Genomic DNA, 25670 nt, shown 5'->3' with positions numbered 1-25670 from the left:
AGGAAATGCACAGGGAGAGACTGAACATGTACAAACCGAAAGGGAAACTGGCTTGTTCGTATACCGTGTGTGTGGTCGTGAACCGAGGCAAAAGTTTGGCAAACTTTTTGGTCGTAAACTGATTGTACGTGTATCGAGACGTTCGTGAACTGAGGTTCCACTGCACATGTTGTCTTCACTTTATTTCACTTGTCCACTGCTCTTCCACTCACTCTTCCTGCAATAACCTTTTATCTTTTCAGCATCTTTAAAATATAATCTTCTTCTGGGCTCATTTCAAAAATACCATATTAGATTTAATATGCCAATCTAACAGAACCAGTTTTGGACAGGGCACCAGTTCGTCTCTGAACACACGTATGCAAAGACTGTTTAAGGCTTAACATGCGTGTCTTCGGATTGTGTGAGAAAAATGAAATACCTTATAAAAACTAAACAAGATGGGGAGAACATGCAAATTCCACACAAGCAGTGTCTGGACTGGGATTTGAGTACATGACTATGTAGTTGTAAAGTTGTACTGCCAAATACTGAGCCACAACGTCTACCAAAAGAGTAACAGGAAAATAAGTAAGCGGAACAAAATTCACTTTCTTTTAACTACTGCATTCCAAACAACATCTGCATTGATAAGATTTAAAATCATATTTTTGAATTCATGAGTTTCATATGTATGGTAAAATATCTAATGTGTTCATCAGCTTCAGGGGAATGCAGGCAGGCATGAAGTAAGAAGAAATGCTGTGTAAATTCAGGAGCAACACAGAGAATTAACTTCTTTTCATACTCCATACATCTGTCAGACACTACTGACATATGCAAATTTTATTTTGCAGGAAAGAAAATAGGTTAAAGCATAAGTGCTGTGGCTAAGAAATACCCAAATATTCACTTTGATTTTAAATTCTTTCTACTGTTAGTGCAACAGTATTTATACAGTATAAGAGGAGCCACAGTTTTATTTTCCAACTATGTTATTACTTAACAAGTTATACAATGAATGTTATAATCTTTATACTGTATGCCATAAAATTAAACAGCAATTATTTTATTTTAATTATGGTTTCTCTGCTATTTGATTGTTCATCTTGTGGCCACTAGGGGGCAGACAAAAGCCTCAAACCTTCGACACAATTGCTGCAAACACAGTCCTAGGTTAAATTAAAATTCTTTATTAAGCAAAAACCTTATTTCCAGGCTCCTTTAATAAACAGTTCTTCTTTCAGAAATAACCATTAGTTATTTTCCTGTTATCATTCCTTTTCTAATATCCAATGATTCTTTTCTTTTCTTTAACTCCTCCACTCCTTCCTGCTGATCTTAGCCTGAGTGCTCTCCTGACTCTGACTCTATAAGCAAAGTGGAGGGTTTTCTTTTAACACCCGACCCAATTATTCACCTCCAGAAAACACTTTCAGGTCGGGCAGGACCCCAGTGGTCCTTGTGCAGTCAATATCTGACAGCACCCAAATGTGGCCACCACAGAATCTGACTGGGCAGTGCCATGGTACCACAACTCCCATGCTACCCTGTGGGCATCCATATTGGGGCATGCCAGACGGGATGCTGCCGCCTACTGTATGGGAGACGCTCTGCTCATAGCAGGCAGTCACCCACTGCCCTGTCCTTCCAGCCTCACAGGCCCATTGAAGGTGTCCACATCCTGGCATGGAAGGGGAATATTGCTGGTCCGTCACTGACCTTCCTTTATAATGGCCTCCTGGACAGAGAGTGTTGGTTCCTCCCTCATAATCTCATCTACAGTATATTTCTGTTTTGCAACCTTCTCTGTAAAGGGAGCCTTTTGTATACATTGGCTGTTCTTCATGTGAAATATTAAGTAATATTTTGCCTGTTACAGACTTTTCCACTTTAAAAATGCTTAGTAAAATATTTTAATGTCCCAGATATTGGAGGAAAAGACTAAAACATAGATGCATTTACAGAGCAAAGCATCTACATGGGGAGGTTAGATGAGATTGACCGGGGTTCATAGATATTACTGTAGGTTTCCATACTATTAGAGGAGAGAACACCAGTGGTGGTATTTCGATAATGTTATAAAAATTATACAAGTCAATTCATTCAATGTTGATTCAAAATTACTACAAATCATGAAGCTGTATTGGCATCAAGGCCTAAAATTTTAACCGTCTCATCATAAAATGGACATGAACGAATGTCTACCAACAATAAATAGTAAATGTCACTAACACTGTCGTCAGTCCTTTCCTTGCTACCATATTTGAACAGCAATTCAGCATACATTGAAAAATCGCACTTCATTGTGTTTCATTATTACTTATCTCTGTCACACAAAGTAACAAAATGCAAGTGTACAACAGAATTGGTTTTTCTCGAAAGTGTAAGGTTTTGCTTTGATAAAGGTGTCATCAGTTGATTTCATATTTTTTGTCACATGTACAAAATGCAACATAATTCCTTTTTGCATACTTGAACAAAAAGCACCACATTACGGCTATAAATTGTAACAGGTATTGGTTTGTGAAACACCCAAATTTCCTTTTGCACACATTTTGGCAAAACTGATGCTAAACCCAACTTTGTTTTGCATGGATTTTTGAAACCACAAAATTCACCTTTGGTGTTCTTTGGAGTTTTAAAAGATTTTTGCAGGGTGGAAAGAAATCGACATTGCTACTTAGGGTTTTAGCAGAGCTATACACCTCAACATTTCTCAGAAAATGGTCCAGATCAAAACAAATGGGGGGAAAGTGTCTTTTGGAAACTCAACATGGCTAAGTACAACCCATGATGAGATAAATGGATGTAATCTTTGACAAAAGCTCAAATCCACCAAAGTAATGAAAGGGTTATCCAGATTAGTTGATAGGAAAACTCTGTAAGTGCAGTCTTTGATGAGATCCAGCTTTTGCCGGTGTAAAACTTTCTGCCAACTGATAACTGTTTCCTCCCTTTAGCCCCAGGACAAACAAGCTGACTAATGGGAATTATAGTCTCCACATCTGCACTGTGACAAAGTTGCAGTCAAGATGAAAATAGAGAGAGGAGTATCTTTTTTGTATGTAATAAGCACCTTTCTTGATGGGTCATTGATGCAAATTTTTGATCACAAGATGGCAAAGTTTTGTTTTTGTTTATTTCAAACAGAAAGTTTCACTGCATATTCATTTTCATCTGAATCACTGTTGCATTACTAATAATAGACTACAAGCAGCCCTACCCTACACTGGACTGTTTATTGAAAGCCACTCCTAAGGTTCAAAGGTCTCAGGAGAAGCCAGCTCACACCTAACTGTATGTTGCTCCTTTTTCAAACAAAAAGAAATGGGAGTTCAGGGTGATGTTTTAGATGGGTGCAGAATTGGCTCAGACACAAGAACCTTTTCAGAATTGGCCTATGTTAAGTGTGGTGTTCTACAGGGGCCAGTGCTAGGGCAGCTGCTATTTTTAATATATATAAATGATTTAGATAGGAATACAAGGAACAAGCTGGTTAAATTTGCAGATGATACCAAGATATGTAGAATGACAGATAATTTGGGATCAGTTAAATCAATACAGAAGGACTTGGACAGCATACAAGCTTGGGCAGAGTTGCGGCAGATTTATGGCAGATGAAATTTAATGCTAGTAAATGTAAAGTATTACACATAGGAATGTAAAAATATTATGATTTAGAAGTCGTAGAGGACTTTATGCTATCAAATTCCCAAAAGTGTTCAGAAGCCATTAAGAAGGCAAATAGGATTTTAGGTTATATAGCACGATGTGTGGAGTACAAGTCCAAGGAGGTTATGCTCAACCTTTATAATGCACTGGTGAGGCCTCATCTTGAGTACTGTGGGCAGTTTTGGTCTCCAGGCTACAAAAAGAGCATAGTAGGGCTAGTAAAAGTCCAGAGATGAGTAACTAGGCTGATTCCAGGAATATAAGGAATGAATTATGGGGATAGATTAAAAGAGCTGAGTCTTTTCAGTTTAAGCAAAAGGAGATTAAGAAGTGACATGATTGAAGTGTTTAAAATTATGAAGGGAACTGGAGACTGTTAATTTAAAATTAATTCATCAAGAACATGGGTTCACAGATGGAAACTTGTTAAGGGTAAATTTCATAGATACATTAGGAAGTTTTTCTTTGCACAGAGAACTGTAGACACTTGGAATAAGCTACCAAGTAGACAGTAAGACTTGAGGAACTTTCAAAACTAGACTTGATGTTTTTCTAGAAGAATTAAGTGGATAGGACTGGTGAGCTTTGTTGGGCTGAATGGCCTGTTCTTGTTTAGACTGTTCTAATCATGTTCAATGATGTCAGAATATGCCAACTAATTTTTACAAAATAACAAAGTGGATGTCACTAACTCATACTGCTCATGCACTTCTCAGCTCATGCTTATCTTTAAATGTTTCTTTCCTTGAATGTCTCAATGCATTGCTGAAGGCCCAGGCTGCTAGGTGTTGCTATAGTTTTGAGCTCAGCACCTTGCTAGCATGTGCAATCAAGCTCAACAGAAAAAGTTCTACTCAATATTTTGTAGCTGCTGTGATATCATTGTGCAGAAAGGAAAAATATGTAATTTGAATTATATTATTATGTCCCTAAGACTTGTACCAGAAAATTTGATAACCATGCATGAATGATTGCATCTTTGATTAACAACCTTGCACCTGATGCTCATAGGATGCTTGATGCCCACAGGATACACTGTTAACCCAACAGTACAAAGTCCTTCAGGATGAAACAGAAAGTTCATAGCAGTATTTCTAAAGAAAGGTACAGTAAAGTGTAGAAAAAAATGACCTTCTTTCCTTGCAATGTGGTAGCTATGCACAAAATGAGACACACAGATAATCCAAAGAAGTCCGAGTGCAGTGGACAGATGCATTTTTTATGCATTTTCAATGTGACGTAGTAACATACAGGGCACTTCTGTTACAGAGAGAGATTTTGTACTGTACTAGCAGGTGTACAGGGTATACGTTTCAAAACATTACTTGCAAATAAATTTCAGATTTTGAAAATGTTTCTGGACTTGTTAATGTAACACATTTTTAAACAAGTAGCCTATTTTCAGATTGTATTTATGTTTTAACAAACACAGTGTGAGCATCTTCTTTCTGCTTTTAGCCCACTCTTAAGGGAATTGCTCTGGGTAGGTGGTTTATTTTGAACTTATTCACTTTAAGAATAAAGTATACAATTAATTGATTCTGATTATATGATATATCATAAACAAGTATTTCTTACAAGGAATGCTATTATATAAATGTTTATTGCATTTCATGATAATGTATAGTAAATAACCCTATATAATGAACAATAAAAAAATAAATCTTTGACTTTATTTTTAAAACTGACAACCTAATCAAGTAAACTGTAATGTCTGATTTAATTATATTTTTTATAAATAATGGCTTTTGTTAATGGCCTCTTCATCTGGTGATGTTTGCACAACATTGCAAAAACATGTATTTATATAGTTTTCTTTTGAACGGAGATCATATTTTGTATAATTCTTTTGCATTTCTTCCCTTGTTACATAAGTGTGATGCTAGCCAATTTTCTATGCATTCCTCTCATCACTCCTGATGAAAGCAAAAATACATTTTTGAATGGTTATGAGTTACATTTCATACTCAGGATTATGTGTGCTTTTATTCGAAGTAAGGCAGTTTTGCAATATTGACTCAATCATGTATAATACTCTGTTTCTTAGTTTTTGGAACATATTATTTTCCCATCTGCACAACACATCACACTGATGAAGAGTAATGAAGCATGCTTAATTAAGTAATGTAACCCCTTAGCTTCATGCTACAATTTTCCTCAGCTGCTTCCTGAATTAGTGTACTTTACTGCATTTACCAAAATGTTTGCATTTTGCTGATACTGAATGCTGAGATATAAACAAAAAAGCTAGAACATATTTTAAAGAATAACGAGAAATAAATTCAAATAAACGTAAACTGAGTCTCTCATCTATTTCCTTATTTTTAAAATTGCTTTAAGCCTGTTCTCTTTTTTTCTCAGAGGATTGTAGTCAACCTGAAATGGCTGATAGATTTTTTTCATAATATTGTATGTTTTTGCTTACTTCACGCAGCACAATTTTAGTTAACAAAAGTAAATCAAAAGTACGCCAGATGTTGACTAATATATGGTGTCACACACGTGCAATTAGGAGACAACTAAACAGCTTGAATAATAGTAATTTCATGCCTGACCAGGGGTCGGTGAGTTGCACTAATTGTCTCTCTCATTCCCTTACAGACCATTCTTGGGAAATCCCGTCCAGTTCTGGCGCCACCGATGACATCACTTCCAATTCTGGCGCTGCAAGTCAAGTCAAGTTGGGAAGCATGCACTGGTACAGTGCGTTGCCACACCCACTACACGATGAAACAGCTCAGGATCCCGGTTGGCAACCCCCTGGGCAGACACACGGTTCAGTCCCACCTTCTGGAAATGACCCTCTATCTGCCACAACCAGGTGTTAGATTGGTGACCCCTTAGCCTGGTCCAGCCACTCGGGTCCCCAACAATGAGGACCTTATGAGCTGGATCACCCTCGGGGAAAATGCAACACATGGCCGTAGTGCCGTAACTGATGCTCCCTCACAATGCAGGTAATGTGCCTCATTCGGGACTCCATGAACAACCGCTCATTCGACACAAAGTCAAACCAATGGTACCCAAGGATTGCCAATGATGCCACTTCTGGTTCTGGCCCTGATTACATCACTTCCTCTGCTTGTATTTAAAAAACGCCATTTTAAGGCAACAATTCAGTTCTGTTTTGGACTCATACCTGTAAACATGTCTGTTCAATTTAACCAATTTTGAAGCCAGGAAACATTATACAGTTGGCTTCCCCAAACCTTTGTGATGATTCTTTGTCGTTCTTGTAACAATGGATAATTAAATTGACTTACATAGGGCAGTCAGTTTTTCAAAATTTTGAGGGTTCTGATAGCAGGTTGTAAGCAATATGGATTAATTTCTAATACTAAAAAAAATGCATCTGGATACATGTATCAGTGTACGTGAGTGGCTGAGATTAAGAAGGACAAACTAAGATTAAACACTAAATACTGAATATTGTACATCAAAATTAAAAGTGAAAATCCATAGTAGAAGGACTATTTTTTGGTCTTTTATTTAGCTTTTTTATTAAAACAAATGTCAAGATACTTTCTAAATGCATTACTCATCCTTTGAGATTTCAGTGGTATTCCCAGTAACTACTTTAATAATATAAAAGCTTATAATGTCACCAGTTAGCAACACTAAACCAGCAATATAAATGAAGAAATGAAAATATTTTATTATTAAACAAATACTAAACAGAAAATAAAAACAGCCTAAACATAGTGCTAATGATTTTCAAAACCCAAAAACACTGATGTGCTGTTATCTTTCTTTTTTATGCATTTTTTTTATTCATTTATTTTTTGCTTTTGCTTTGACATTTGTGGTATCACTTGTTAATGATGTCATCACTGCTCTTCAAACATTTTTTTATTTATGACCCCTGATTAGTGTTTTTGCCATTACTTCTTTACCAAGAGAAAATATAACATTTTTCACTGAAAAAATAAATAATTTATTTAGCAAAAAAGAAAATATGCATAATATTCTAAGAACCCAGTTAATCCAGTTCATGCTAATGGACAGCTGAGGTCTACCCAGCAGCACTAAGCATGAGACAAGAAGCAGTCTTGAAAAGGGCACTAGTCTATCACTGGGCCCACTCAGACACACATCCATACTCTTACAGGGCCATATAAGTGTTTCCAAGTAACCAAAAATCACACTTTAGAGAAGTTAAAAGGAAAACCAGAGTTCCTGGACAAGAACCCAGACAGACATGGAAATAACCTGCAAATTTTACAAGTATAAAGACCGGAGCCATGTGTGAGATTCAAGAACAAGATTTTAAATCTATGAGGTAGCAGCTGTGCCACACTGTCTCATTCTCATACCCAGTTTATTAAAATCAGGGTTACAGAGTGCATCAGCTATTACCGGTAGCCCTTGGACATATGGTGAAACAAAAACCCTCTAAAGGACACCTGTCTGTCACAGGGCCCACTCATCCCATACTATTCTAGTTGTGAATTGCCGAGTACCCTAACCTGTAAATCTTTGGGGGTGTGGGAGGAAAAGCCATTTAGAAATAAGGGGAATGTGCAAACTCCACCCAGGTAAAAGTGAAGTGATTCAAATTTTAGTATACTAGTTCTGTTTTAGAAGAAATACAGTTAAAGGATTTTGGCAGCTTTAACTTTCCCTTTAAATGTCATATGGATATACTGTACACAGTTTTCCAAAACCATAAACAACTATAATATTATAAACTCAAGAAATTGATCATTTCAATGAATGCATTATTTTGCCAGAGGAAAAGAGGAGGCCTAAGAGGTATATGGATGTGGTGAGTGAGGACATGCAAGTGATGGGTGTGACAGAGTAAGATGTAGAAGACAGGAAGAGATGGAAATAGATAATCTGCTGTGGCAAACCCTAACGGGAGCAGCCGAAAGAAGAAGAAGAAGATAAATTAGAAATAAAAAAATCATTTAGCTAAGAGTAATATCTGAACTTACAAGTGAAATTAGAAATCATGTTACACAGATGGTTAAAAAGGTGTTACATACATATATTTAAAAGTAAACCCCAACATATTTAATCATTCAATATTTTATACATATATCCCGTATATTTAAAAGTAAACCCCAGCATATTTAATCACTCAATATTTTATACATATATATATATTTAAAAGTAAACCCTGACATATTTAATCACTTAATATTTTAGATTAGTAGAACTGACTGGAAAGTGCTGGTTCTGGAAAAAAATGTTCATAACCAGGTTGCAAGTTTTGTTTTTAAACCAATGCCTTGACATTGCACATACTATAATACTGAACAGCTGCCATACCAAAACAAAATGTTCAAAAAGAAATTAACTGGTCTAAATGTCACCTGCTGGAGGCTAAAGGGTAGTCTGAGTTAATTAAATTTAAAATCATAGAGAAAATGAGAAAAAGAAAGTAAAACACCAAGTACACGCTGGGGCTAATTTAGTATCACCAATCCAACTAACCTGTGTGTTTTTGGAATTTGAGAAGAAACCAGATCACCCGGAGGAAACCCCTGCATGCATGGGGAGAACATGCAAACTCCATGTGGGGAGGACCCGGGATGTGAACCCTGGTCTCTTTACTGTGAGGTAACAGTACTACCACTGTGCCACTGTGCCAACCCAAGCAAAAAAGTGACTGTACTTATTCAATGAAGCACTGGTAGGAGTGAGTTTCTCCTAAAAATCCACCTGAAAATTATGGACAAGAAGCTTCATTAGATAAATGTTAAATTAGATTATTATTTATTTTATTTTTTTTACATTTTTGCCACCCACATGAAAAAGGTTTTCCACTGCTGCTGTGGACAACAAAGTTTTAACAGTTTTAACATCTTCTGTATTTCATCTGTCTGTACAGTGTATGTTCACAACTGAATAGTAATATTCCAGCCTGGGCATACTTTGCTTTCTCCAGATATGTTAGTTTCAAAACAAGTGGCAAAAACATGATTGTCAACTGTAAATATGCCTGGTATTAATGAGTGAGGTGTGCATATTTATGAGACTCTGAGCTGCCTTGAGCATGGGAAAGGTGCTTTATAAATAAAATGTATTATTATTATTATTAACAATAATAATAATATTATATTAGTGTTTAATGTAACTAGTATCACATTCAGGATCGATCACTGTCTTGTTGGTACTGCAGACAAAGGAGTCTAGATCTGAAAAAGCAGATACAGAAACAAACAGATGGATCGACACTACAAACAAAAAAGGATTTTAATTGTTTTTTTAACTTATTCTGATTCAGCACCCAGTACTGCTACTTACAGATTTGCTCCTAGTAGGTTCTCATATGTAATTATATGTACTACTGTTGATGTTATTATTAGTTGTTGTTGTTATTTAAGAACATTTACTTCTATAGCACATTTTCATATAAAGGAGGTAGCTCAAAGCGCTTTACAAGTTGTCAAAGAAATAGTTTCAAGTAAATATAAAACAAATTAAAATTAGATAAGAATAATAATTAGTAAATAGAATACAAAACATGCACACTAAGATAGATATAAATAAAAGACGTATAGTCCTTAAATATAGAATTGTTTTTTTTTATTTCTAAATGTAAGTCAAATCATAAGGTCAGATGGCCAAGTTGGACAGAAACATGTTTTTAAAAATTCCAGTTAAGCTGGAGAAAAAACTAAATCTACAGATGTTCTAGGCCTAAAGACCACCCAGCTCCCACTAGGCATTTTCTCTGACATGAATGTTTTTAAGTAGTAGTTGTTTTAAGTTTATTTATTTCTATCTACAATATTTAAATATATTACCTATTATTTGTTTATTTGTCTATCATACTATAATATAATACAGTTTTTTACCTGTCTTACACTTGTACTGTGTTTATGTATATGATGCACCACAGTCGTGAGGAATGTTATTTCCTTCCACTATATGCTGCAATACCGTGTATTGACTTGAATTAAATACTGATGTGTTGTTGGGATTGTGTTGTGGGGAGTGGGTTAATAGGCTGGGGGTATATATAGTGGCATTGCATAATAATCTGTAAGAGAAGAACAAATAAGGTTTTGTTTTAAGTTTAAAGTGCCTCATAGAAGAATTCTATCTGGCAACACCAATTTAATGTTGTTTGATAAATTTCAGTCTGCTGGTAGTGTGAAAGATGTGTTTGTTGTAGCACTAAGAGCTGGTTAAAAAAAGGCTGTAGAGTGGAACATTCAAGCATTTCAGATTGGTAAATAACACAAGGTAAATAAACTGCATTGATTAATTTTTTTGAGTATTGTTTCTTTAATCTAATCCAGTGGTCTCAAACTCCGGTCCTGGAGGGCTGCAGTTACTGCAGGTTTTCATTCTAACCCTTTTCTTAATTAGTGACCTGTTTTTGCTGCTAATTAACTTTTTTTGAATTACTTTTAATTGATTTGCTCTTGAAGACCCAGACCCCTTAATTGTTTCATTTTCCTTAATTAGCTGTCAAACAATAACGAAATACAAAATTAACAAAAACATGACCAGCAAACTGTGTCCATCATACAATATCTGAAAATAAAGAAAGACAAAGGTCTCAGGAATGCTGATCTGTTCAGGTCCTCAAAACTTTTTAACAGAGCTCTTAGAAAACAGAAAATCAATCATTTCAGAAATGTATGCTACTGCACAATGAGAGCAGCAACACGCCATGGAATTAAAGAACAGGTTTAATTAACGACAAGAATCGCTGCATAATTAAGCAACTGGTTGGAGTGAGATTGGTTGGAATTTGAGGCCCTGACTTAGTTGGTCTTCTGTTGGCTCACTCATTTCATGGTTTGCTTCTGTTTGGGTCCAATTTAAGGAAAGAAATGAAGCAATTCAGAGGAACGAGGAAAAAATTCAGGGGAACAAATCTTAAAAAAACAAGTAAATTAAAATGAATAGAAAAGGAGTTAATTAGCAGCAAAAACAGGTCACTAATTAAGAAAAGGGTTAGAATGAAAACCTGCAGCCACTGCAGCCCTCCATGACTGGAGTTTCAGACCACTGCTCTAATCCAACCTCTCATACTAGCCTTTCACATATTGTCACATACAGTACTTGCACCTACCTATTATATTCAAAAGCAGGATCATAGGCTTATCTCAACAATACTTCACATAACATAGGCACTGCCTGTGCACCAACTCTTCAGGGCATAAGACTAAAATACAGTTTATCAACCAATTTATATATATAATTCACTAAGCAGCCGACCATGGCACGCAAGACAGAGACCATGTGATACGCACGACAGAGCTACGCCCGCCAACTCACAGAGTCCTGCCCACCAACTCTAAGACCATGGGATACGCACAACAGAGCCCCGCCCACCAACTCTAACCCTCCTCCCGCATCATGGGATATGCATGACCGCGTCCACCCTCGCAAACTGTTTTACACGCTGCAAACATGCTTCCTCTTAGATGGTCCTGCAGGAACAGGGAAAAGCTTTGTCTACAAAAACCTGATTCATACCATACTAAGAGCATAGTGTGTTTGTTGGCTTGCCCGCCTGCCTGCCCGCCCAACTGTTACCAGCATTCACCGCAATGTACTGGAGTGTAAAACTATCGCAGCTGCTACCTCACAAACTGTCCTTATTCCCCAAGTTTCCCTGACCCCATCAGATTCAAATTTGCCTGTTACTTTTACACGCAGATAATTTCCTGTTAGATTGGCCTTTGCAATGACAATTAATAAGGCACAGGGTCAAACTTTCAAAAAGATATGCCTGTATCTGCCAAAACCAGTTTTCAGTGACGGACAATTATATGTTGCTCTCTCCAGAGTTCCATCTTTTCATTCACTCATGGTCGTATCCTCAAACCCACCCCATTTGGACAACTGTGTCTTTCAGGAAGTGTTCACCCATCAATAAATAATTATGTGGCGTATGCTACGCCGCGGGTTGGTTAGTTAGTCTAAAGTTCATGAATATGGGACATCACAGAAAACATTCACTCCCCTGGAGTGAAAACCCCTGTAGTCATTGAAAAAACATGCAAATTCCATACAAAGAGTAGTCAGGTTAGGATTTCAATACACTATATTAAAAGCTGTAATGTTTCAATAGCATAAAACTACAACATTTAAAATTTTTTGATGTGATAATTAGAATGTTAAAAAATCAATGGCTAAATGATATAATTTAACATAGTTTAAGGAGATAAAATCTGCTACACATCAGGAATAAAATGTCAGTTTTGGGTACACTACACACGTCTTTATTTGAAACTCTAATGCAGAAATAGGATATTGTTCCAATAATTCTTTGAACATGGGTGAACTGGGCCTAATACAAACTGAAAATTACATTTTTTTCTCTCCTGCTGGTAACTTCATCAGCTGAATGAATTCCAAACAAAAGAATCATACCAATCATCTGACAAGAAGGACTACAGGGAACTGGCAGAATTACTGCTAACAAGTAAAAATTGTCTCCACAAAAGCAAGAAGCATTTATACTCCAGCCATTTTTTTTTATCATTGTCTAAAAATTAAATACATAATTGTGCAGTTTTTCCTAACCAATTTTTTCCAAAGGAAATATTCTAACACATTATTTTTGTTGGGCATTTGAGGTTTCACATTGTTACCAACAGTGAATATTTCAATATAACTTTTAATTTTTTTCAAACCGAGGTGTGCAGCTGCCTTCAGGTTGTCTGTGTAATTATACATTTTGAAATATGTGAGCTCTTGTTATATATGCTTCTTAAAAGGTACAGTATATAAACAAAGAGAAATCAACATTGTGTGATACGCTTTACCAAATTAAAGGTATTAAGACGTCTTACGAAAGTGTAATATGTTATGATTGGTCCCTTGTTTTTCTCTGTTTAATGCTTTTTGTATGTTCACAGTGCCAGTTATTATGCAGAGATGTTTCACAATAGGCGCAAGCATAATTGTCTGGCAGACCATAATTCATCTTCATTAGGAACACTTTATTTTTAAATTGAATAGTCAATATGGAGTACCAGAAAAAAGTTCACACTGGTAAGTTCACAGTAATAATTGGTAATGTCAATCTTGTTTTTTTTATGTTTAGTACTTTTGAAAGTTTAACAGTTTGCTTTAACCTGTGAAATCTAAATACAAGAGTATGCTTTATTCTGGAAACATCTTCAGCAAAATGTTTATGTTTGTGGTTGCCAGTCAGCTGTGAACCTGTCCTCAATTTCTCACATTGGTTAGTCTGTCTAGTTGACTGTGGAGTGGAAAGAGATGCCATAGTGCTGGTTGAATGAGGCTGGTTCAACAGACACTTTCTGGGTTAAGCCAGGTTGATGAGTATTTAAAGCTAGACACCTTTCCTGCCAGCAACCTTCTTTCACTGCATTTTTTCACAAGCAGAATTTAAATCTATGCTGAAGTCTCGCCATTTTTGCATACACTGATGAAAACTTCTGATTAGCTGTTCATATTGCAACCCTGTTTTATAGTCATTTGCACAAAAATAACAAGTGTGGCAATAATTATAAACTGTTACTGACCTCCTTTATTCTGCTTTGCTCTGAGCGATCCTGTATCGTGTAAGCATTACTTTGCCAAGCTATTGCATTCTCTCACAAGTAGTGACTGGAAGCCAGTATCCATATTACTAAACGAGAATGGTAAACCGGATATGGACCTGCCCGTGGACGCAAAAGACATAGTGCGCAAGTGCCACACAAAGCCCCCCCCCCCCCGAGTGAAATGGGAGAAACTACGCACATGCGCAGGCGCCACACAAAGCCCCCCCCCCCACACCAGAGCAAAACGGGAGAGACTACGAACCGTCAGAGTAGGAAACAAAGTAAAACGTCATAAAGAGGTTAAAGAACAGGGACAAACACATGGAGAGCAGGTTACAGAACAAAGCCCCCCTGCCCAGAGTAAAACGAGAAAGACTACGAACCGTCTGACATGCCGCAAGCAGGATAAAGCGAGGTCAGAAATAAAACACAGAGTAGGAAACAAAGTAAAACTTTATAAAGGGATTAAAGAACGGGGACGAACACATGGAGAGCGGGTTACAGATGATGAAAACTGGAATGCAACAGCTTCAAAAAAACCTAGGCACGAAACACATGCACACCGAGATACAGAATATAAAGGCAGAAACACGACAGTTAAACGTCCACACCACACAGCTGAGACGGACCCGGAAGGTGCAGGCGCCTACATCGTGCGTCTGAAGGCGCGGTAAAGTACAAAAGGCAAAGGCAACTACACAGCATGGTAAAAACCGACATAATACGGAAGGCGCAGGCGTCGCCGCCATATTGTGAGTGGCACTAATGCGTGGTGAAAGCGCAGGAGGAGACATAGTAAAACAAGAGGAGTCAACGCCCCGCCCCAGAGTGAAACGGGACACACTACGAAGTCCACAAAGGTTCATACATCAAACCCGAGATGGTACGGACACACGTCTGAAACCGCGGAAGCAAAACTGTCTCGGCTCCAAAACCAAACAGCTCAACAACTAACACAGCTTCGACACCGAGCCTGCGTGGACAGATCTAATGAACGTGGACGCCTACAACGCGCATCTCAAACTGCGTAGGCAAAGCAGGCACGGATTCAACACAACACAGCTCGAGTGACCGTGATACAAACACGCGCCTGCCTGGATATAATTAATGAACGCAGGCGCCTACAACGTGCGTCTGAAATGACGCAGACCAGGCAGGCACTGCTCCAAAAAGAAAGAGCTCGACTAAACGAGATACGAAGTGAAACGGGAAACACTACAGAGTCCGCAGTGCTCCACAATGCACCGCATAATAGTTTGGAAAGAGCTTCATAGTAACAGTGGGGAGACCCAGAGTGACACGGGCGAACGCTCCGTATTAAACATACGTCATCCTCACACGTCCAAACTATACAGCATAGGTAAATCACATTACAGTGATGCATTATTAACAGTACGATAAACATCACAGTATCGCAAACAAATGAAAATTATTACTCGAAAAAGGGAAAATATATTCACCACGGACCAGGTGTCATTGAAACAAAAGCAGAATAAAGCCAGATCAGAAATGAAAGACAGAGTAGAAAGCAAAGTAAAACGTCATAAACAGGTTAAACGAGGGGGCCAAACACATGGACAGCAGGTTACAGATAATGAAGACCAGAATTCAAAAGCTTCAAAAACAAAAGCTCGACTGACCGAGATACAAACTGAAACGGGAAACACTACGGGGTCCGCAGTAGTCCACAATGCACCGCATAATAGTACGGACGGAGCTCCGAATTAACAGTGGGGGGCCCCAGAGTGACACGGGCGAACGCTCCGTATTAAACGTGCATCATCCTCACACGTGGCTGCCCAGCGGGCACGGGTTCAAAACGCCGGGGGTAGGCGAGCGAAGCGAGCAGGGGGCGGAGCCCCCTTGTTTTTGTTATCACGGAATTGAATAAATGATTTAAGTTTACCTATGTGCTATAGTAATAGGTCAGCACCTACCAACTGAACATACTAGAATATTTAAGGGTCTCCATATTACATATTTAATAAAATGATAAAAACTCATATAATGTAATGACCTCAAGGTCTGGACCTGAGAGGGATACGGTCTTCAGGTGTCCGAGATGTGTCTGAGAATCTGGCTATAAAAAGCAGCTCTATAACCAGCATTGCAATATATGGGTGTATTATCGTGGTATGTCCCTCTACTTATCCTTTACCTAGGGGTAAGTGTACTCACCAGATTCGTTACTGGGTTGATCTACTGTTGCACTTTAAGATTAACACACGCATACATAGATATGAATGACACACACACAGCTGGTTAATCTCTAGGACTTTAAACCACACAAGTGCCTTAGAAATAACACAACCTGTTACTCTCTGAGCACTTCAAGAGATTTACTTATTATCTGCATAAGATATAAGATATCTTAGACCTAAATATTACTTTTGATCTACAAGAATACATTTAAACATACAAAGGCTCAGCATCCTTGACTATAGGCCATTTATCAGCCAAGAATGCCTTACTTTATGTACTGTTCCCTACTTTTGGGTGGATCTCTCACTCTCAGCCCTTAATAAACCTTGCAGCACAGAGGTAATGGCAAACCTCTGGCTGCACCAGGTGCTCAAAGAAATTTACCTTATTACTTCAGTCACTCTAGACATTAAGACAAAGTATAGAAAGATAAAAGCAGCATGCTATTTGTTACAGAAATAATACCAGTAGAACAAAGAAAAATAGAAAATAGGACTGATAGTAAAGTCTAGACATATACAGTATATAGTCTTCAGAAAAAGCTTACGAAAAAGTAAAGATGATGAGGAAGAATGTCGCAGGCGGCTTGTGATCTAGCACTCGTAGTTGTTCATTATATGCTTTTCTGACGATTAGATGGAAATGGCCACACGTTGCCAGTGCCCTCTTCTGAGGTCACTCTGTTCTCTTCTCCTGACGTCTTCATCCCTTCTTCTTCCTCCCTCCTATGTCGCTTTTCAGACGAGGCATATGTATTATGGAATTCTACCGGTTTTTCAAGATGTGATGGTTAGATTCAGATTGGCTGGCTGTCAATATGATGAATGAATTCACTGTCCGTTTTCCCAAACAATAAAACTTTTTTAATGTTGCTTCATACCTACTGGCATGTCTTCCTTTCCCAGGCTATAAACCAATTTAGCTACTTGTTGTCCCAGATGCCCAGGTTATAAATTAATCAATAGCCTTAGGCACCAGTATGTCTTCCTTTCTTTGTTGGAACAGCTGTTTTAAAAGTGAGGTACAACTGGGAAGAGGATATGCTTTGATGTGTCCTGAATTTAGTTCATCTCTTGTTGTCTTGAGTAAAATATAATGAAAATACAGAACAAAATTTACAGAGTTTGTACCCCACAACAGGGAGGTTGGAGTGGATAAGGAATAGCACATTGAAAGCACTTCAGTCTCATTTCAAGCCTGTCTGGCTGGATGGATGGCTGCCAGCAAGCCTTTAGTTTGGCTCATGGAGCCAGGGAATAGTGTGGTGTACGGTTTGCCTCTGACCTCAGGTAAACAGTGTGAGGCAGATTTGTTCAGTGTGTTTTAACAGACAAAGGACAAATCAGTTGAGAGCATGTGAAAAGCAGTGCTGAAGATGCCAAAAGTCCCTTTTAGGGCCCCTCACCAATCATAGTAAAGAGGCTAATTATATTCTTTCATGTCTTGAACATCCCAGGGAGATAATACTTGAAGAGAGAATACAAAGTGCAGATCTATAAAAGACAGCACTGTAATGATGGGATTTTGGGTGTAATCACTGTATCTGATTCATTGTGTGAATTTGAGTAATGTAAATATGCAAATAGCTGTACTATTTGTACTTGTGAAGAACTTTGGGATTGGGTCAAAAAGATGCCAAATAAAGCAATTGTTGTTTATGTGTGTTATGGATCTTATCCTATGGGTTTTGTTTTCTTCCTCGTTTGTATTGTATTCCCTATGATTTATTTTAAGCTATTCTACTTTTTTTTTCCAGTTGGTCCTTAGTGTTATTAGTGTTAATTCCCCCTGGTGTTTTTGTCTATAATGTTATTTGGTTAATTGTTAATGTATCGGTTGGTGAATAAGAGTTATATAGACCTCCTGATGCTTCTGCTAATGTGCAGTGTCATCAACTCTTTATTATTTTTCCTTGCTTCACTTTTGTTTTCTTTTTGTGAAGGTCTTTTCACCATCTTATTTGGTCTCATTGGTTTTCGGATTTGTTTTCAGCATGTTAAATTTAGGATTTCATATTTTGGCTAGATATTTAGTATTTATTGTTTATTATTTTTTATTTGTTATATATAGAACTTATGACACTTGTTTTTCTAACCTATATTTCAGGCTTGCCAGATTTGTTTTTCTTTACATGTAGTATTTTTTTGATTTTTGGACTTTATTTTCATTTTGGAATTTTACATTTTTCTTGTTTTCAATCATGTTGGAACCACATTTCTTTTTATATTTTTGTTTTAATAAATTACTTTAATAATTAGTTTGCATTATGTATGATTGTTTCTAATAGTTTCTCTCTCCACTGGTATTATATTCATGACAACTGTCATTGTTTAATTACAGCAATGTTATTTTGATTGATGCTTTTAGATTGTAGCTTATAATGGAACAATACAATTAACCTTAAGCTAATCTAGTATGTAGAATTTACTTATTTAATATTTTTAAATGCAATTGAAGGCTGTTATCTTCTGATGGCATACCCTCCAGTGAGCTCAGTAGGTTCCTACTGACACTTTCCTATGGGAGCTATAAACAGGTTATATCAATAGAATGAGGTAATTTGAAATCTTTTATATGAGAGAGCCTGCTTGCAAAGGGAGGTAAAAACACTCAGGTTGAGACAAGTAATATTTCAAATCAAATGCGTATGCCATGCAGAATCATTTCAGGGAGCAAAAAGCAAAAGCTGCTTCCTTTTGACATTCTTCCACAATCAGGAAAGAAGTTGTACCTTCAGTGGTTAACTCCAGTCACAATGCATGATTTACAATATGATGTGAAAAAGATTATTTAAGTTTTCTTGACGATGAGAAGAAAAACAAAAATATAATATACAAGAAAAGTAAATACTCTTACCTTAAAATGTAGCCAAAATGAAAATATCTAAAATTCTAATTAATGCTAGTATTAAAATTATAACTTCTGGAAAGATACAGGAACTTTAAGCAACAGAATTATCTCAAGATTAAGGTGTAATCAATATTTCAAAATCTGTTTTCATGAAAATGCAAGAAAGGATTTAGCAGAAAAATCCAAAAAGTATACTGTTGTATACCTAAGATAATCTGTACCTATCATGGCCTGAACAGTACCAAGTGAGTAATATGATAATTTTAATTAAATACATTTTATTTTTAAAAAATGTATAAAGAAGAAGCTTCTCTTTAGAGGTAAATGTGTGCATTCCTCAAATCTTTTAATCTGTTTAACTTTGTTGGGACCTTTCAATAATTTTATAACATAGGTGTGTTTTAAGGATATACTATTTATTGTGATTGATGGTAAGCAAAATATGTTAGTAAATCCACCTTATTTTAGACGCTGCTTTTGTCATCTTCGTCAGTCAGCCAGCCACAGTGAACTGATTAAGTGAACTTTGCTGACCCCCTCAAGCTTGTAGTAATAAAATACATCCATCTTAGATTCAATTACTAATGGTGACTGTTGACAATTTTTTATTAATGTTATTTTCCCTAACATGAATACAATATTATTTTTTTATTACCTGGAGAGGTGGAGGAGGCATGTTGCTATAGGTCAAAAAACTATATTTAACCACAAGAAATTAATAGACAGAAAAGGGATATTCAAATCACTGATGATTAAACTACAGAAGAAAAAATGGTCTTCGCAAATGGCTGTCTCCACACTGTTTTTCTGATGTTCAGCACTGGGCAACACTTTTATAAGCCCCATTTCCTTTAACAATAAATATATAGCTGGAGAAAAAGGTGTTTTATTCTCTGAACAACAACAATCACAATAGTACAAAAATTAAAATAGTCATTGATGACACAGAAATATGGCAAAATAAAGATTAAAATAAAAAAGCAGTCTGGATGGTTAAGGCATGAATAGCAATAATAACTGCAGTGGAAGTCAATGGAACAGAAAGGAAATGAACAAATAAAGGCCAAAAAAACACACAAGCAAAAAATCACTGAATATATGAAAAGTAGAAAAAAATATTGTAAAAAAAAAAAGGAAGTAAGTTAATTTTTACTCATCTTTTAGCTAAAGAAGAATGCCCCAGGCAAAAGTACAACATTTTAGGGAATTTAAGGATTTTAACTTAGAAGAACCAGATGTGCTTGAGGCACTAGATTCATTAAAGACAAATAAGACCACTGGACGTGATGGGATTTTAACAGTAATGGTGAAAAAAAAAAGAAAATGTTATTTATGAACTGTTGGCAAACTTCTTACAGTAGTCACTTGAAAAGGGAGATAAATCAGATGACCGGCAGGTTGGAAACGTGACTTACCATAAGAAGGTAAACAAAATATGTCAGTAATTTTATCCGTTACATCCAGTAATTACATCTCTTACCCATGTAATATAATGAAAATGATATTCAATAATAAATTAGCAGACTTGTTATATGAAAATAACAATCACTGTAACAGCATGCATAAATTTATTATAGGTACAGCACATCCTTCCAAATAAACATTTTTTTTTTTTTTTAAGACAAAAACAAAGTATTTTATGTAGCAATGGTTACTTTAACTATGGCTTTATAATTAAGAATAACAACATAGATTTAGATATAGTGAGCAATTTTAATAAATTTGCAGATGCCACAAAAATTGGTAGGACAGCAAATACTGAGGAGGCAGCAGAAATAAAAAGTGGACAAGTACAATGCTCTACATGCAGAACATTTCATTCATAAATACAAGATAGATGATATTCACTTTTAAGTAGCAAACTCTCAAAAGTATTTATATATTTAGAGTATATTAGCACACCAATGCTGAATCTCCTATCCCACTTAATTTTCCCTGATCCTGGGCCACTACAGTGAAGATGTATCTCTCTTTTCCATTGCATTCTATTTCTTGCCATCTGAATATTACACCCAATCTACTGCATTTCGCTCACTGCCACATCTTTCCATCTGGCTTTTGGTCTCCCTCTCCTTCTTACTCCTGGCAAATCTATCACAAACACTCCCCTTAGCACACTCTTTTCTTCTTGTCCATCCCAGTGGAGTCTTTTCTCTATCTACTGTCTACTTGATCTATTTTGTTCACTCCTCATATCCACCACATAATTTTATCTCTTAGTTTCCATTCTTTCAGGCTCCCTTTTCTTTGTTCCTCACTTTTCTACACTATGCAGCATTGCTGTTCCCACTATCATTTTCTATATGTTTCCTTTTATCTTTGCATCTTTAAGTTTTTCAATCCTGCTCTGATTCTTTTTTTAGTTTCTTCCTCTAGGCCTCTTTCCTTTGAATCATTGGTTCTAGGTACACAAAAGACTCATCTTCTACTAACTTGACTGCACCCAGTTTCACTTTTACATTCCTAACCTCTCCATTATAGCTGAAGAAGATATTTTGAATTTTTGGTCTACTAACCTTCATCCAATGCCAATCTAGAGCATCCATTTGCTTCTCTAATATCATGTCCAGTTTTGCTTTTATCAGGCATTTTGCCAAAAGGTTCTGAAAGCTGCAGGTATTGTACCCCTTTTAAGAAGAAGTAATACCGATTCTTCAGTAATTAATAATTATAGACCCTTACTGTATTTCTTTTTTTTTTATTGATTTTATTGAAATCACACAACATTTTATACAAATAGATCAATTTTACAAGAATAGGATTGAGAAAAAATCAACCCCCACCCCTGAGAAAGAGAGCATGGGCAGCAGAATAAAACTTAAACCTAGTAAAAATAAGCAAATCGATAAATTAATAAGTGAATATAGATAAATGGAGAAGAAAAAGAAAAAAAAAGAGAATAGGGAGAGAATCTGCTTCCTCAGTGCTTTAAGAGCTTATTCTAAAATGTTATTGATTAGATCCTGCTAGGTTTGGAAAAATTTCTGCACAGATCCTCTAAGTGAGAATTTTATTTTTTGCAATTTCAAATAATATATAACATCAGTTACCCACTGACTTAAAAGGGGAGAGATAGGATTCTTCCAGTTGAGCAAGATAAGTCTGCGTGCCAATAGTGTAGTAAAGGCAATTAGTTTGTTTGTCCTTCTCCACTTTAAGCCCATCTGGGAGTACACCAAACATAGCTGTTAATGGGTTAGGAGGGATTGTGACACCAAGGCTGTCTGAGAGACACTTAAAAATCTTGGTCCAAAATGATGTTAATTTGGTGCATGCCCAAAACATGTGACCCAGTGAGGCTGGAACTTGATTGCAGCGTTCACAGGTTGGATCTTGCCCTGGAAACATTTTGGACAATTTTAAGCGAGACAGATGTGCTCGATATATAATTTTTAGTTGAATAATTGTATGCTTTGCACATATGGAGCTCAAGTGAATTCTCTGCATTGCTACCTTCCACTCCTTTTCTGATATGTTGAGGGAGAGATCCTTTTCCCATTGTTCTCTTGGATCTTTGAAAGGGAGGGACTATAAAATGGTTTTATATATTGCAGAGATGCTGTCTAACTCCTTGAAACTGATGAATATATTTTCCAGCATAGAGGGAGGTGGGAGATGAGGAAAATTGGACAGGTTGTGTTTAACAAAGTTTCTTATTTAAAGATAGTGAAATAAATGTGTTGCTGCAAAGTTACATTTAGAATGTAATTGTTCATAGGATGCAAAGACGTTGTCTATGTACAGATCTCTAAGTGATTTAATCCCAAATGTTTTCCAGACATTAAAAACTGCATATGTTTGCGATGGTTGAAAAAGGTGGTTCTCGTGAAGTGAGTATCTTAAAATGTTTCCTACATTGGTTACATATTCTGAGTGAGTTAAGCACTATTGGGTTATTAGTATATTGGCGATAATTTGCATTTATATGGCGCAAAGCAAGGAATATAAAGATGAACTGCAGGATTCTATTTCTATTGCAGACCAAGCCTGCATATGTTCATCTATTTGTGTCAATGTCCAGGTTTTAATATGTTGTATGTTTGCTGCCCAGTAGTAAAATTGAAAGTTAGGTAACCCTTACTGTATTTCTGAAGTCACATACTCTCTTGATGCACAGAGACAGATCTAATCAAAATAAATGATAATTGTTTGACTCCAGTAAAATCTCTGCTGTGTGTTACTGGATATTAGTGCTGTGTTTGACACTGTTGATCATATTAAACTAGTGGAAACTAATGGACAAATCTGAAAACTGGCCTGGACAATCTGATAAAGTAATAAGTTGGTTTAAATCTTTTTTGCAAGCAAGGGACTACTTCACGTCCAACTGCAACAGTATATCTATGTGTAGAAAAATGATATGGGATTTCCCAAAGATCTATGCTTAGGTCAGATTATGCAGAATAATAACATTTCATAACAAAATACCAGAATAACATCTTGGACCATAATAATCAAGCTGGCACCATGCTTCTATGATCTCTGGTGAGGCGCATTTGTCACAATTTCTTAAAACAAAAAGAAAAATCTAAAATGACTGATCCCAATATCCTTTAAAACATCAGCAGTTATATAGTGTCATTATAATGCAAAGAAAAATCTGCTTGCAATTTTATCTATCTCTAATATAACATTTGCAATGTCGCCCTTTTTGGACACTTTTCAGTTACTATATTTTAGCTAATTTTGTTAAATATGCATGTATATGAATAACAATTAAGTCCTTGAAAGTGACAGTAGATTTAACACCCGTGCATATGGGGGTTTGTATGTTGATATGCACATGTGAATAATAATAATACATTTTATTTATTTGTAGGCACCTTTCTAAACACTCAAGGACACCGAACAATAGATAAAACACACATTTTAAACAAAACTAAAATACAAAAATTAAAATCAGACAGAGCAATTGTAATCAAAGAGAAAAATCAGTCTTAAACAAATGAGTTTTAAGTTTAGATTTGAAAAGTGAAAATGATTCAATATTTCTAAGATTAGATGGTAGTGAGTGCTCTGCTCCCCATAGTGGTAAGACAGATGAAGGGGACAATCAAGTGGATGGAGGAACAGGATCTAAGGGTACGGGAGGGAATGTCAACTTGGAGGACGTCAGACAGATATGGAGGGGCAAGGCTGTGGATAGCCTTAAAGATTAACAGAAGAATTTTGAATTGAATGTGGAACTTAACTGGAAGCCAATGAAGCTGCTGAAAAACGGGAGTGATATGGTGAATAGAGGGGGTTCTAGTAATGATGCGGGCAGCTGAATTCTGGACCAATTGAAGCTTATACAGAGATTTGCAAGAAAGACCAAAGAAAAGGGAATTGCTATAATCCAGACGAGAAGTGACAAGGCTATGAACAAGGATAGCAGTGGTGTGGGGAGTGAGGGAGGGGTGTATACGATTAATGTTACGCAAGTGGAAATATGCAGACTGGGAGATGTTATTGATGTGGGACTGAAAGGATAAAGTACTGTCAAGGTTGACACCCAGACTCTTAACCTGTGGGGAAGGGGAGACAGAGGAATTATCAATAATAAATGAAAAATGATCAGTTTTGGATAATGTTGATTTTGTACCAATGAGGAGTGTGGTGTTATGGGTCCACAGCTCTCCCAGCAAAGGCCAGTTCAATAAATAATCGCCATGCTCGTGGCTTAGGGAGGGGGCGTGGTGACTGTAGCGAGCCGCAGGGCGATCTGCGGTGTGGGCGTTTCTCCCCTAAGTGCACAGGTGTGAGACTGCCCACATCCGTGATCATTCCTGTGGCTAATGGGCTGCAGCTGCCATGTCCTCTCCGCATATATAGAGAAGCACAAGCAGGTTAAGGGAGGTAAAAGAAAGAACAAAAAAGAGAAAGGAGAAGGAAACGGGGGTGGCAGAAGGAAGCAGGAAGAAAGGCAGCAGGAAGGCTAGAAAGCCCGTGCGGATGAGCGTGCGAGCGCTCGCAGGCAGCTGTGTGGAAGCCTGGGTGTTAGGCTGACACCCAGGAGTCGTAGTAGTGGTCGCTCCCGCTGAGTGAACGAGTAGCGGGGGTGACAGTGAAGGGCGACTGGCCAAGAAGGCAGCGGGAGTCGGGAGGCTTGGAAGTAGGAGTCCCAAAGTGAGCATCCTGGCCCTTGGGATTAAAACCAAGTCTCGATCGGGAGAGCGGAACCGAAGCCAGGGATCGGGGAGCATCCAGGTCAGTCATGTGGAGAGAAGGCCAGCTGCAGAAAGGGCGACTCTCCTGTTGCATGGCCCAGATGGGAGAAGCAGGAGAGCTGCCAGGTAAAAGACACCGGGCTTTAGATTGGTTTTAAAGAGACTGCCTTCAGCATTGTTTTAACCTCATTTTAAAGGAATGTTCTGTTTATTGATTTTAATCTCTATGTTTCATTTATTGGATTATTTATTTATTGAACATTGCATTACTGCATGTTACTTTGAACATTGTTGCACTTTGTTTTCGTTGACTTGTTTAAATAAAAGCACT

This window comes from Erpetoichthys calabaricus, chromosome 6, assembly GCF_900747795.2.
Source record: "Erpetoichthys calabaricus chromosome 6, fErpCal1.3, whole genome shotgun sequence".
NCBI classification, from domain to species: Eukaryota; Metazoa; Chordata; class Cladistia; order Polypteriformes; family Polypteridae; genus Erpetoichthys; species Erpetoichthys calabaricus.
The sequence above is the reverse complement of the archived record's forward strand: the minus strand, read 5'-3'. Positions refer to the sequence as shown.